Source organism: Drosophila ficusphila, unplaced genomic scaffold (assembly GCF_018152265.1).
Source record: "Drosophila ficusphila isolate 14025-0441.05 unplaced genomic scaffold, ASM1815226v1 contig_475, whole genome shotgun sequence".
Taxonomy (NCBI): Eukaryota; Metazoa; Arthropoda; class Insecta; order Diptera; family Drosophilidae; genus Drosophila; species Drosophila ficusphila.
In genome coordinates, this window is record NW_025064394.1 from 99,440 (window position 1) to 112,995 (window position 13,556).

General features: G+C 35.8%; 1 long non-coding RNA gene across 1 annotated transcript; it reads left to right on the top strand.

The window, feature by feature from the left end:
* The first annotated feature begins 11,386 nt into the window (after positions 1-11,386).
* On the top strand, positions 11,387-12,517 carry LOC108095636. Its single transcript, XR_001771671.2, has 2 exons — positions 11,387-11,848; positions 11,907-12,517. It is a non-coding gene; the product is annotated as an uncharacterized LOC108095636 (long non-coding RNA).
* The last annotated feature ends 1,039 nt before the right edge of the window (positions 12,518-13,556 follow it).

Sequence of the window (13,556 nt, forward strand, 5' to 3'; positions counted from 1 at the left end):
AGAATTTTTTGTTGGACTCGAAAATTTGTATCTCACGACCTATGAACGACCCCACAAACTTTACATCAAATTAGAATCGTATGCTGAAGACAATCGTTACTTGTATTACGATAACTTTACTATTGGCAGCGAGAAGGAATCGTATGCGATTCTTTCTTTGGAAAAACATTCTGGCACACTTGACATCTTTTCTGCCTATAAGAACAAAGAATTTACCACATTTGATCAAGGCAAATCTCAATACATTTGCAATAACAATTGGATTCACCTGATAGCAAGTTGTGGTTCAAGGTAATAAGGTTCAAAAAAATCTATTTACTTGTTATAATTAAACATTTTAAATTGCAGTTGGCTGAATAACAAATATATTCCTTTGCCTATGAAAATGGAACGGCGAATTATTTTGGAAAGATTTTTTTTCAAAATTGAAATGATGATAAAACCAATGATCAATTTTCCCAGCGGTTGTATAAATAAAATCAACAAAAAAAATACCCGATCCATTAATTTTATATAGATTTTTACAGTTAATGTAGTATAATAAATATTTAAATCTACTCATTTCTATGCATTTGTTAGTTTTGTCAAATGTGAATAATGCGATTTGGAATGATGTTTATTGTGAAGGAAAAATCCGATAAGATATGAATCCCGTTTGTATAGCTGATGTAAACAGGCCGGAGTGCCAGGAATGGATGGTCAAGGTGTACGCGAAGTGCCGGGATCTCTTTGGGGCTTAAGATGCTGTTTTTTGTCGATAGCCACGCCCCCGCTGCTTTCAAGGCGGATGTTTAGGCGATGGCCGCCGTGGACTGCCGTCGCTTAAAGCGGGAATTGGCAGAAGAGGACAAGCCATCCATAATAAAAATAACTGAAACTTAAAAAAAAAAAACACAAAAATTGAACTTAGCGAAGTCACTACGAACAACCCTTTACATTTACATACAATATTTATACAAAATATAATAACTTGTATTAACAACAGGCGAATATGGAGATGTGTAAAAATACCGCTAGGTGGCGGTAGCGCCACTTGTCGAATTCCGAAAAAAGAGAAAAAATATCCTAAATTTATATAGTTTTTAACGTTGGCTTAACCCCGGATTCAAGTTTGTTTTGAGTTTCACAAGTGGTTATCGCATCAATTTTCGTATCAACAATTGTTTTGCAAGCTTACAGTCAGCTGATAAGGTACTCTAGGTATTTCTTATCACGGAGCAATTTTGGCAAAACCCCGAGGAGTGTGTTTCAAAATTGCAGAGCTTAGTTCAGTCTTGAGTAGATTGTGAACGGTTTACGTTTCAACGCGCATAATGACTTCGAGCCTTTTCGTTCTCTTTTTGGCCTGTTTCTTCTGGGAGAGAGCACCACTTCTAGTTGCAGATCGTATTAACAAAATAAAGATCCAGTTCGATAATAAAGAGGAGTCCCACTTGACCAAAGACCAGTGCAATGCGCATTGTTGGTCGTCGATGATGTCAGCACTTAATAACAACGCGGAACTGATAAAGAAAATAGACGCGTTGACAACCAATAACACGAAATTGGAGGTCAAGTTATCAGACGCTGTCGGTGATATCAAGATCAACTCTTTGAATGTGCATTTTAAAAATGAAGAAATCAAGACTATTACTCAACAACTGAAAGATATGGATGGTCAAATTGAGCTGCTCAGGGATCAAGAATCTTTGCTGACAGAAACTGTTAAAAAATTGGAAAAAGAATTAGCAGTCGCAAATGAAACAATCAAAAAGTGTAATGATCAAATAAAAAACGAAACTGATCAGATTAATGTCATAACTGAATTGAATAAGGTTCGACAAGAATTCAAAAACTTAAAGAACAGTGCAGAAGCATCCGAATTGATGTGCAATCAAAACACTGGAACCGCATTTTCAACAGGCTGGATGACAATTTATAGGCGATTCGATATGGGTCCCGAAAACTTCAATCGTAGCTGGAGTGATTATAAAAACGGATTTGGAAACCCTAATAAAGAATTTTTTGTCGGACTCGAAAATGTATATCTCGCAACCAATGAACGACCCCACGAACTTTACATCAAATTAAAAAAATCTGATGGAGCCGATGATTACTTGTATTACAATAACTTTACTATTGGCAGCGAGAAGGAATCGTATGCGCTAAAGTCTTTGAGAACATATTCTGGCAGGCTAACACATTACATCTTGTCTCTCTATACGAACGAGGAATTTACCACATTTGATCGAGGCAATTCGCAATACTCTTGCTATTACTATGAAAAGAAGTGCCGATTGGACAATGTGGTTCAAGGTAATAAGGTTCAATGAAAATCTATTTGCTTGTTATAATTAAACATTTTAAATTGCAGTTGGCTGGATAGCAAATATTACCCTATCCGATGGATTAAAAAACACCAGTTATATTATGGAAGTTCTTTTTACAAAACTGAAATGATGATAAGACCAAAGATCCAATTAACAAGCGGCAGGGGCGGACGAAGGGGGAGTGTCCGGGGAGTCCGGACCCCCCAAAATCTAAGACTTTTTCAAATTCCCTTATAGCACACGGTCTTTCAACCATATAAAATAAAAATTTTTTTGATCGAACAACCCCCCCCAAACAAAAAAATTTTTCGATCGGAATGAGATATGAATCATATTTGTATAGCTGATGTAAACAGGCCGGAGTGCCAGAAATGGATGGTCAAGGTGTATGCGAAGTGCCAAGATCTCTTTGGGACTCAAGATGCGGCTTCGGCTGGCTGGGTTGTCGATAGCCACGCCCCCGCTGTTTTCAGAACTATGAATATAACAAGGCATCCATAATTAAAAAAATTACTAAAACTTAAAAAAAAAATAAAAAATTGAATTTAGCCAAGTCACTACAAACAACCCCTCGCATGTATAATATATATACATATTATATAATATTTATAGAACATTTAATAACATGAATGAACAATACAATACAAAATTGTTGTACTTTTTATGTTTTTTATATTATTTTTATATTTAATATTTAATTTTTTTCTTTTTTAAGAAGGAACAAAAAAATAACTCCAGGCGAAATTGGAGATGTTTAAAAATACCGCTAGGTGGCGGTATCGAGGTACGAATCTTACACCGGGGGAAGCAGAGAATTTTGGATATTCCCCTACCCATTTATACCGGAAGCGCCAAGTGTCGCTTTGTAAGAAAAAATTCCTAAAAACTTAGAGAAAAAAATATCCTTAATTTATACAACCACCATTAAGGCTTAAGCCCGATTCAAGTTTGTTTTGATTTTCACAATTAGTTATCGTATCAATTTTAGTATCAACAAAGGTTTTGCAGTCTTTACGTCAGCTGATAAGGTGCTCTATGTATTTCTTATCACGGAGAAATTTTGGCAAAACCCCGAGGAGTGTGTTTCAAAATTGTAGAGCTTAGTTCAGTCTTGAGTAGATTGTGAACGGTTTACGTTTCAACGCGCATAATGACTTCGAGCCTTTTCGTTCTCTTTTTGGCCTGTTTCTTCTGGGAGAGAGCACCACTTCTAGTTGCAGATCGTATTAACAAAATAAAGATCCAGTTCGATAATAAAGAGGAGTCCCACTTGACCAAAGACCAGTGCAATGCGTATTGTTGGTCGTCGATGATGCCAGCACTTAATAACAACGCGGAACTGATAAAGAAAATAGACGCGTTGACAACCAATAACACGAAATTGGAGGTCAAGTTATCAGACGCTGTCGGTGATATCAAGATCAACTCTTTGAATGTGCATTTTAAAAATGAAGAAATCAAGACTATTACTCAACAACTGAAAGATATGGATGGTCAAATTGAGCTGCTCAGGGATCAAGAATCTTTGCTGACAGAAACTGTTAAAAAATTGGAAAAAGAATTAGCAGTCGCAAATGAAACAATCAAAAAGTGTAATGATCAAATAAAAAACGAAACAGATCAGATTAATGTCATAACTGAATTGAATAAGTTTCAACAAGAAATCAAAAACTTAAAGAACAGTGCAGAAGCATCCGAATTGATGTGCAATCAAAACACTGGAACCGGCTTTTCAACAGGTTGGATGACAATTTATAGGGGATCCGAAGGTTCCGAAAACTTCAATCGTAGCTGGAGTGATTATAAAAACGGTTTTGGACACCCTAATAAAGAATTTTTTGTTGGACTCGAAAATTTGTATCTCACGACCTATGAACGACCCCACGAACTTTACATCAAATTAAAAAGAAATGATAAAGTCATTGGATACTGGTATTACGATAATTTTACTATTGGCAGCGAGAAGGAATCGTATCCGCTAAAGTCTTTGGGAAAATATTGTGGTACATTACCACATGACTTATTTTCTATTCTTGAGAACAAGGAATTTACCACATTTGATCGAGGCAATTCTAAACGCTATTGCGTTTTCTTTGATATAGGAGCTTGGGGAAAACAATGTGGATCGAGGTAATAAAGTACACTGAAAATCTATTTACTTCTTATATTTAAACATTTTAAATTGCAGTTGGCTGAATATAAAATATTACTATATCAATTGGGGTGTAACAAGCCCGTTCGCAAGTGAAATGATGATAAGGCCAAAGATCCAATTAACAAGCGGTTGTATAAGTGAAAAAAACAACAACAAAACCCTTGCTAACATCACAAATGTTGAGTAAGATGGCAAGGCCTTATTTGAACGTGCTGTTAGTCAATATCGGATTTATAGAATAAATGATATGTGATGATTTAGCTAGAATAAATGATACAATTTCTTCCAAAAATCAATCTTCTATGATTTAAAACAATTGTTATAATTTTTGTTCCATTAATTAATGTTTATATATGTAGAAGAGTATAAAACTATGTTATTCTACTCATCTCTATGCATTTGTTAGTTTTGTCAAATGAGAATAAAACGATTTCGAATAATGTTTATATAATCATCAGATAAGATATGAATCCCGTTTGTATAGCTGATGTAAACAGGTAGGAGTGCCAGGAATGGATGGTCAAGGTGTATGCGAAGTGCCGGGATCTCTTTGGGACTCAAGGTGCGGCTTCCGTTGGCTGGGTTGTCGATAGCCACGCCCCCGCTGTTTTCAAGGCGGATGTTGAGGCGATGACCGCCGTGGACTGCCGTCGCTTAAGGCGGGAATTGGTCGAGAAAGACGAGGGGGAGGGCTTAAAGAACTATGAATATAACAAGGCATCCATAGTTAAAAAAATTACTAAAACTTAAAAAATAAATAAAAATTGAATTTAGCCAAGTCACTACAAACAACCCTTCGCATGTATAATACATATTATATAATATTTATAGAACATTTAATAACATGAATGAACAACACAATAAAAATTTGTTGTACTTTTTATGTTTTTTATATTATTTTTATATTTTATATTGAATTTTTTCTTTTTTAAGAAGGAACAAAAAAATAACTCCAGGCGAAATTGGAGATGTTTAAAAATACCGCTAGGTGGCGGTATCGAGGTACGAATCTTACACCGGGGGAGGCAGAGAATTTTGGATATTCCCCTATCCATTTATACCGGAAGCGCCAAGTGTCGCTTTGTAAGAAAAAATTCCTAAAAACTTAGAGAAAAAAATATCCTTAATTTATACAACCACCATTAAGGCTTAAGCCCGATTCAAGTTTGTTTTGATTTTCACAATTAGTTATCGTATCAATTTTAGTATCAACAAAGGTTTTGCAGTCTTTACGTCAGCTGATAAGGTGCTCTATGTATTTCTTATCACGGAGAAATTTTGGCAAAACCCCGAGGAGTGTGTTTCAAAATTGTAGAGCTTAGTTCAGTCTTGAGTAGATTGTGAACGTTTCACGTTTCAACGCGCATAATGAATTCGAGCCTTTTCGTTCTCTTTTTTGGCCTGTTTCTTCTGGGAGAGAGCACAACTTCTAGTTGCAGATACTCTTAAAGAAATAAAGATCGTGTTAAATAATAAAGACGAGTCTCACTTCACCAAAGACCAGTGCAATGCGCATTGTTGGTCGTCGATTACGACAGAATTTACCAAAGCGGAACTTAACAAAAAATTTGACGCGTTGACAACCAATAACTCGAAATTGCAGGTCAAGTTACAAGATGCTTACGATGATATCAACACAAACTATTTGATTTCGAGTCATAAAAATGATGAAATTAAGAATATTACTCAACAACTGATTAATAAGGATGGTCAAATTAAGCTGCTCAGGGATAAACAAACTTTGCTGACAAAAACTGCTAAGAAACTGGAAAAAGAATTATTAGTCGCAAAAAACACAATCAAAACGTGTAATGATCAAATAAAAAACGAAACAGATCAGATTAATGTCATAACTGAATTGAATAAGGTTCAACAAGAATTCAAAAACTTAAAGAACAGTGCAGAAAATTCCGATTCGATGTGCAATCAAAACACTGGAACCGGCTTTTCAACAGGCTGGATGACAATTTATAGGCGATTCGACGGTTCCGAAAACTTCAATCGTAGCTGGAGTGATTATAAAAACGGTTTTGGACACCCTAATAAAGAATTTTTTGTTGGACTCGAAAATTTGTATCTCACGACCTATGAACGACCCCACGAACTTTACATCAAATTAAAAAGAAATGATAAAGTCATTGGATACTGGTATTACGATAATTTTACTATTGGCAGCGAGAAGGAATCGTATCCGCTAAAGTCTTTGGGAAAATATTGTGGTACATTACCACATGACTTATTTTCTATTCTTGAGAACAAGGAATTTACCACATTTGATCGAGGCAATTCTAAACGCTATTGCGTTTTCTTTGATATAGGAGCTTGGGGAAAACAATGTGGATCGAGGTAATAAAGTACACTGAAAATCTATTTACTTCTTATATTTAAACATTTTAAATTGCAGTTGGCTGAATATAAAATATTACTATATCAATTGGGGTGTAACAAGCCCGTTCGCAAGTGAAATGATGATAAGGCCAAAGATCCAATTAACAAGCGGTTGTATAAGTGAAAAAAACAACAACAAAACCCTTGCTAACATCACAAATGTTGAGTAAGATGGCAAGGCCTTATTTGAACGTGCTGTTAGTCAATATCGGATTTATAGAATAAATGATATGTGATGATTTAGCTAGAATAAATGATACAATTTCTTCCAAAAATCAATCTTCTATGATTTAAAACAATTGTTATAATTTTTGTTCCATTAATTAATGTTTATATATGTAGAAGAGTATAAAACTATGTTATTCTACTCATCTCTATGCATTTGTTAGTTTTGTCAAATGAGAATAAAACGATTTCGAATAATGTTTATATAATCATCAGATAAGATATGAATCCCGTTTGTATAGGTGATGTAAACAGGTAGGAGTGCCAGGAATGGATGGTCAAGGTGTATGCGAAGTGCCGGGATCTCTTTGGGACTCAAGGTGCGGCTTCCGTTGGCTGGGTTGTCGATAGCCACGCCCCCGCTGTTTTCAAGGCGGATGTTGAGGCGATGACCGCCGTGGACTGCCGTCGCTTAAGGCGGGAATTGGTCGAGAAAGACGAGGGGGAGGGCTTAAAGAACTATGAATATAACAAGGCATCCATAGTTAAAAAAATTACTAAAACTTAAAAAATAAATAAAAATTGAATTTAGCCAAGTCACTACAAACAACCCTTCGCATGTATAATACATATTATATAATATTTATAGAACATTTAATAACATGAATGAACAACACAATAAAAATTTGTTGTACTTTTTATGTTTTTTATATTATTTTTATATTTTATATTGAATTTTTTCTTTTTAAGAAGGAACAAAAAAATAACTCCAGGCGAAATTGGAGATGTTTAAAAATACCGCTAGGTGGCGGTATCGAGGTACGAATCTTACACCGGGGGGAGGCAGAGAATTTTGGATATTCCCCTATCCATTTATACCGGAAGCGCCAAGTGTCGCTTTGTAAGAAAAAATTCCTAAAAACTTAGAGAAAAAAATATCCTTAATTTATACAACCACCATTAAGGCTTAAGCCCGATTCAAGTTTGTTTTGATTTTCACAATTAGTTATCGTATCAATTTTAGTATCAACAAAGGTTTTGCAGTCTTTACGTCAGCTGATAAGGTGCTCTATGTATTTCTTATCACGGAGAAATTTTGGCAAAACCCCGAGGAGTGTGTTTCAAAATTGTAGAGCTTAGTTCAGTCTTGAGTAGATTGTGAACGTTTCACGTTTCAACGCGCATAATGAATTCGAGCCTTTTCGTTCTCTTTTTTGGCCTGTTTCTTCTGGGAGAGAGCACAACTTCTAGTTGCAGATACTCTTAAAGAAATAAAGATCGTGTTAAATAATAAAGACGAGTCTCACTTCACCAAAGACCAGTGCAATGCGCATTGTTGGTCGTCGATTACGACAGAATTTACCAAAGCGGAACTTAACAAAAAATTTGACGCGTTGACAACCAATAACTCGAAATTGCAGGTCAAGTTACAAGATGCTTACGATGATATCAACACAAACTATTTGATTTCGAGTCATAAAAATGATGAAATTAAGAATATTACTCAACAACTGATTAATAAGGATGGTCAAATTAAGCTGCTCAGGGATAAACAAACTTTGCTGACAAAAACTGCTAAGAAACTGGAAAAAGAATTATTAGTCGCAAAAAACACAATCAAAACGTGTAATGATCAAATAAAAAACGAAACAGATCAGATTAATGTCATAACTGAATTGAATAAGGTTCAACAAGAATTCAAAAACTTAAAGAACAGTGCAGAAAATTCCGATTCGATGTGCAATCAAAACACTGGAACCGGCTTTTCAACAGGCTGGATGACAATTTATAGGCAATTCGACGGTCCCGAAAACTTCAATCTTAGCTGGAGTGATTATAAAAACGGATATGGAAACCCTAATGATGAATTTTTTGTTGGACTCGAAAATGTGTATCTCGCGACCTATAAACGACCCCACGAACTTTACATCAAAGGAGCTCATGAACACACTGATTATTTGTACTACAATAACTTTACTATTGGCAGCGAGAAGGAATCGTATGCGATAAAGTCTTTGGGAAAACATTCTGGCACACTAACACATCGCTTATTTTCTTCCTTTGAGAGCAAGAAATTCACCACACTTGATCGAGGCAATTCTCAACGCTATTGCGTTTTCTTTGATATAGGAAATTGGGGAAAACAATGTGGATCGAGGTAATAAAGTTCATTGAAAATCTATTTACTTCTTATATTTAAACATTTTAAATTGCAGTTGGCTGAATATAAAATATTACTCTATCCATCGGGGTGTAACAAGTGCGTTCGCAAGTGAAATGATGATAAGGCCAAGGATCCAATTAACAAGCGGTTGTATAAGTGAAATAAACAACAACAAAACCCTTGCTAACATCACAAATGTTGAGCAAGATGGCAAGGCTTTACAACACGGACTATTTGAACGTATTTCTAGTCTATTTCGGAATTTCCATCTAAATGATACAATTTATTCCAAAAATCAATCTTGTATGATTTAAAACAATTGTTATAATTTTTGTTCCATTAATTAATGTTTATATATGTAGAAGGGAATAAAACTATGTTATTCTACTCATCTCTATGTTTTTGTTAGTTTTGTCAAATGTAAATAAAGCGATTTCGAATAATGTTTATAGTGAAGGAATCATCCGACAAGATATGAATCCCGTTTGTATAGCTGATGTAAACAGGCCGGAGTGCCAGAAATGGATGGTCAAGGTGTATGCGAAGTGCCGGGATCTCTTTGGGACTCAAGATGCGGCTTCCGCTGGCTGGGTTGTCGATAGCCACGCCCCCGCTGTTTTCAAGGCGGCTGTTGAGGCGATGACCGCCTTGTATTGCCGTCGCTTGAGGCGGGATATGGCCGAGGAGGAAAAATTACTAAAACTTAAAAAAAAAAAAAGGTAGCTAGCTTCGGCAAGCTTGCAGTCATCAAATATGTCGATCAAAATGCATAAAGGCTAAACAACATCGAAGCTATGACGATTTTTTCTATAAATTTTCCATATTTTCGACTATTGTTTATATGGCAGCTATATGATATAGTCGTCTGATTTTGATGAAATTTAATTCGTAATTCAAGAGTCAATAGACTCTCCAATGAAAAACAACGATGTTATAATTTTAGTTCCGTTATTTCTATATAGATTTTTCGGTCTTTCCTATTGCAGCTATATGATAGAGTTATTCGATTTTGATAAAATTTGATCAAAAATTCAAAAGTAGTTATAAAACGCCATCTGGAAGAAATCCAGTCGATCTGATCAAAAACAACGGCGTGAGAATTTTTTATTTCATTCTCTCGTATGGGAGCTATCCGATATAGTCGGCCGATCCGGCCCGATCCGACTTATATACTTCGTGCAATAACTACACAACTTTTGGTAAAGTTTCAGCAAGAGAGCTTTAAAACTGAGAGACTAGTTTGCGTAGAAACGGACAGACGGACAGACGGACAGACAGACAGACGTACAGACTTATTTGGATTCAGATGGTGATGCTGATCAAGAATTTATATACTTTATGGGGTCTGAGGTGTCTCCTTCACTGCGTTGCAAACTTCTGACTGAAATTATAATACCCTTTTGCTCTGCAAGGGTAAAATAAAAACTGATTTTTAGCCAAGTCACTACAACCAGCCATTTATATATATATTCATATATGAATATTTATATATGATTTTCACAAGTGGTTATCGAATCCATTTTAGTATCAACAAAGCTTTTTGCAAGCTTGAAGTCAGGTGATAAAGTGCTCTAGGTTCTCTATGTATTTCTTATCTCAGAGAAATTTTGGCAAAACCCCGAGGAGTGTGTTTCGAAATTGTAGAGCTCAGTTCAGTCTTAAGTAGATTGTGAAACGATTCAAACGCGCATAATGAAGTCGAGCCACTTCGTTCTCTTTTTGGCCTGTTTACTCTGGGAGAGAGCACCACTTCTAGTTGCAGATCGTCTTAAAGAATATAAGTTCCTGTTAAATGATAAAGAGGAGTCGCACTTTACCAAAGACCAGTGCAATGCGCATTGTTGGTCGTCGATGATGCCAGCACTTACTAACAACGCGGAACTGAACAAAAAAATAGACACGTTGACAACCGCTAACACGCAATTGCAGGTCAAGTTATCAGACGCTGTCGGTGATATCAAGACCAACTCTTTGAATGTGCATTTTAAAAATGAAGAAATCAAGAATATTACTCAACAACTGAAAGATAAGGATGGTCAAATTGAGCTGCTCAAGGATAAAGAAACTTCTCTGACAGAAACTGTTAAGAAACTGGAAAAAGAATTAGCAGTCGCAAAAGAAACAATCAAAATGTGTAATGATCAAATAAAAAAACGAAACTGATCAGATTAATGTTATAACTGAATTGAATAAGGTTCAACAAGAAATCAAAAACTTAAAGAACAGTGCGGAAAAATCCGAATCAATTTGCAATCAAAACACTGGAACCGCATTTTCAACAGGCTGGATGACAATTTATAGGCGAATCGACGGTTCCGAAAACTTCAATCGTAGCTGGAGTGACTATAAAAACGGATTTGGAAACCCTTATAAAGAATTCTTTGTTGGACTCGAAAAACTGTATCTTGCAACCTATGAACGACCCCACGAATTTTACATCAAATTAGAAAGACTATATTCCCCTTGTTACTTGTACTATAGTAACTTTACTATTGGCAGCGAGAAGGAATCGTATGCGATAAAGTCTTTGGGAAAATATTCTGGTACATTACCACGGAACTTATATTCTGCCTTTGAGAACAAGGAATTCACCACATTTGATCGAGGCAATTCTCAATACTCTTGCATTACCGATTTTGATTACAGGATGGGACGATGTGGTTCAAGGTAATAAGGTTCATTGAAAATCTATTTACTTGTAATAATTAAACATTTTCAATTGCAGTTGGCTAAATACAGAATATACCTCTTTAGATAATATATTAAGAAGCAGACTTGGTTCGGGCAGGTTATTAATTAAAATTGAAATGATGATAAGGCCAAAGATCCAATTAACCAGCGGTTGTATAAATGAAATCAACAAAAACAATTCCCTTGCTGACATCACAAATAAGTAAAATACCCTCTGGAAGAGTATAATATCTTTTGAAATCTACTCATCTCTATGTATTTGTTAGGTTTGTCAAATGAGAATAAAGCGATTTCGAATAATGTTTATAGTGAAGTAATTATCAGATAAGATATGAATCCCGTTTGTATAGCTGATGTAAACAGGCCGGAGTGCCAGGAATGGATGGTCGAGGTGTATGCGAAGTGCCGGGATCTCTTTGGGACTCAAGACTTTTTATTGTCGATAGCCACGCTCCCGCTGTATTCAAGGAGGATGTTGAGGCGATGACCGCCGTGGACTGCCGTCGCTTAAGGCGGGAATTGGCCGAGAAAGACGAGGGGGAGGGCTTAAAAAACTATGAATATAACAAGGCATCCACAATTAAAAAAATTACTAAAACTTAAAAAATAAATAAAAATTGAATTTAGCCAAGTCACTACAAACAACCCTTCGCATTCAATATATTTTATATTATATTTATAGAACATTTAATAACATGAATTAACAATACAATAAAAATTTGACTTTTTATGTTTTTTATATTATTTTTATATTTTATATTTAATTTTTTCTTTTTTTAAGAAGGAACAAAAAAATAACTCCAGGCGAAATTGGAGATGTTTAAAAATACCGCTAGGTGGCGGTATCGAGGTACGAATCTTACACTGGGGGAGGCAGAGAATTTTGGATATTCCCCTATCCATTTATACCGGAAGCGCCAAGTGTCGCTTTGTAAGAAAAAATTCCTTAAAAAAAAAAAGAAAAAAAGGGGTGTGTCCAGCCTACGCACGACAGAAGTGAAACTTCTTCATCACTACTCATTTTTAAAATTGAAATTCTGTAGGAAACCGAATAAAAGCCTTTTTAGACGCTTAATTTTAGAGGTCTCGAAATGTGCTGGCGACTCTCAAAAGTTAACAAACCGATTGAGAAGAAGAAGAAGACAAATACATATCGATATGTGTTTTCATTTCTAGGTCAAATAAAATGGATAGAAATTATGGTGCCAATTAATATCTGTATGCAACCTGTTCGATTTGAATTCCTTTTGACATTCACACCACTCACCCCTTTTTCAACTGCAACCGCATTCTACAGTAGAATCCTGTTACATATGTAAGGATTGACAATCTCCCAAAATTGAATTTTTAGCCCGGGCCCCAGACTACCTCTGTGCGACAGAATTGTTCGGGCTTACTCCCTATCGACCCGAACGCTCGGGTTTTCGTAGGAAAACACTCTTTCTCTCGCTCTAATTGTAGTGTCGATAGGGGACTGACGAGCCGACGAGACTACCTTGTATAATTGTACCATGACTCAGGCGCGGTAGAAAGAGTGGGAGATACTAGTTCCTCTCCCTTTCCCACGATCTTACGCTTTTTCGATCAGCATAACGGGACTCTGACGCGAGTTTGAAAGTTTTTACCCATACAAAAAAGTGCTCAGCGCCGCTAAAGAAGTTTTTACTTCAAAAAAATTCTAATT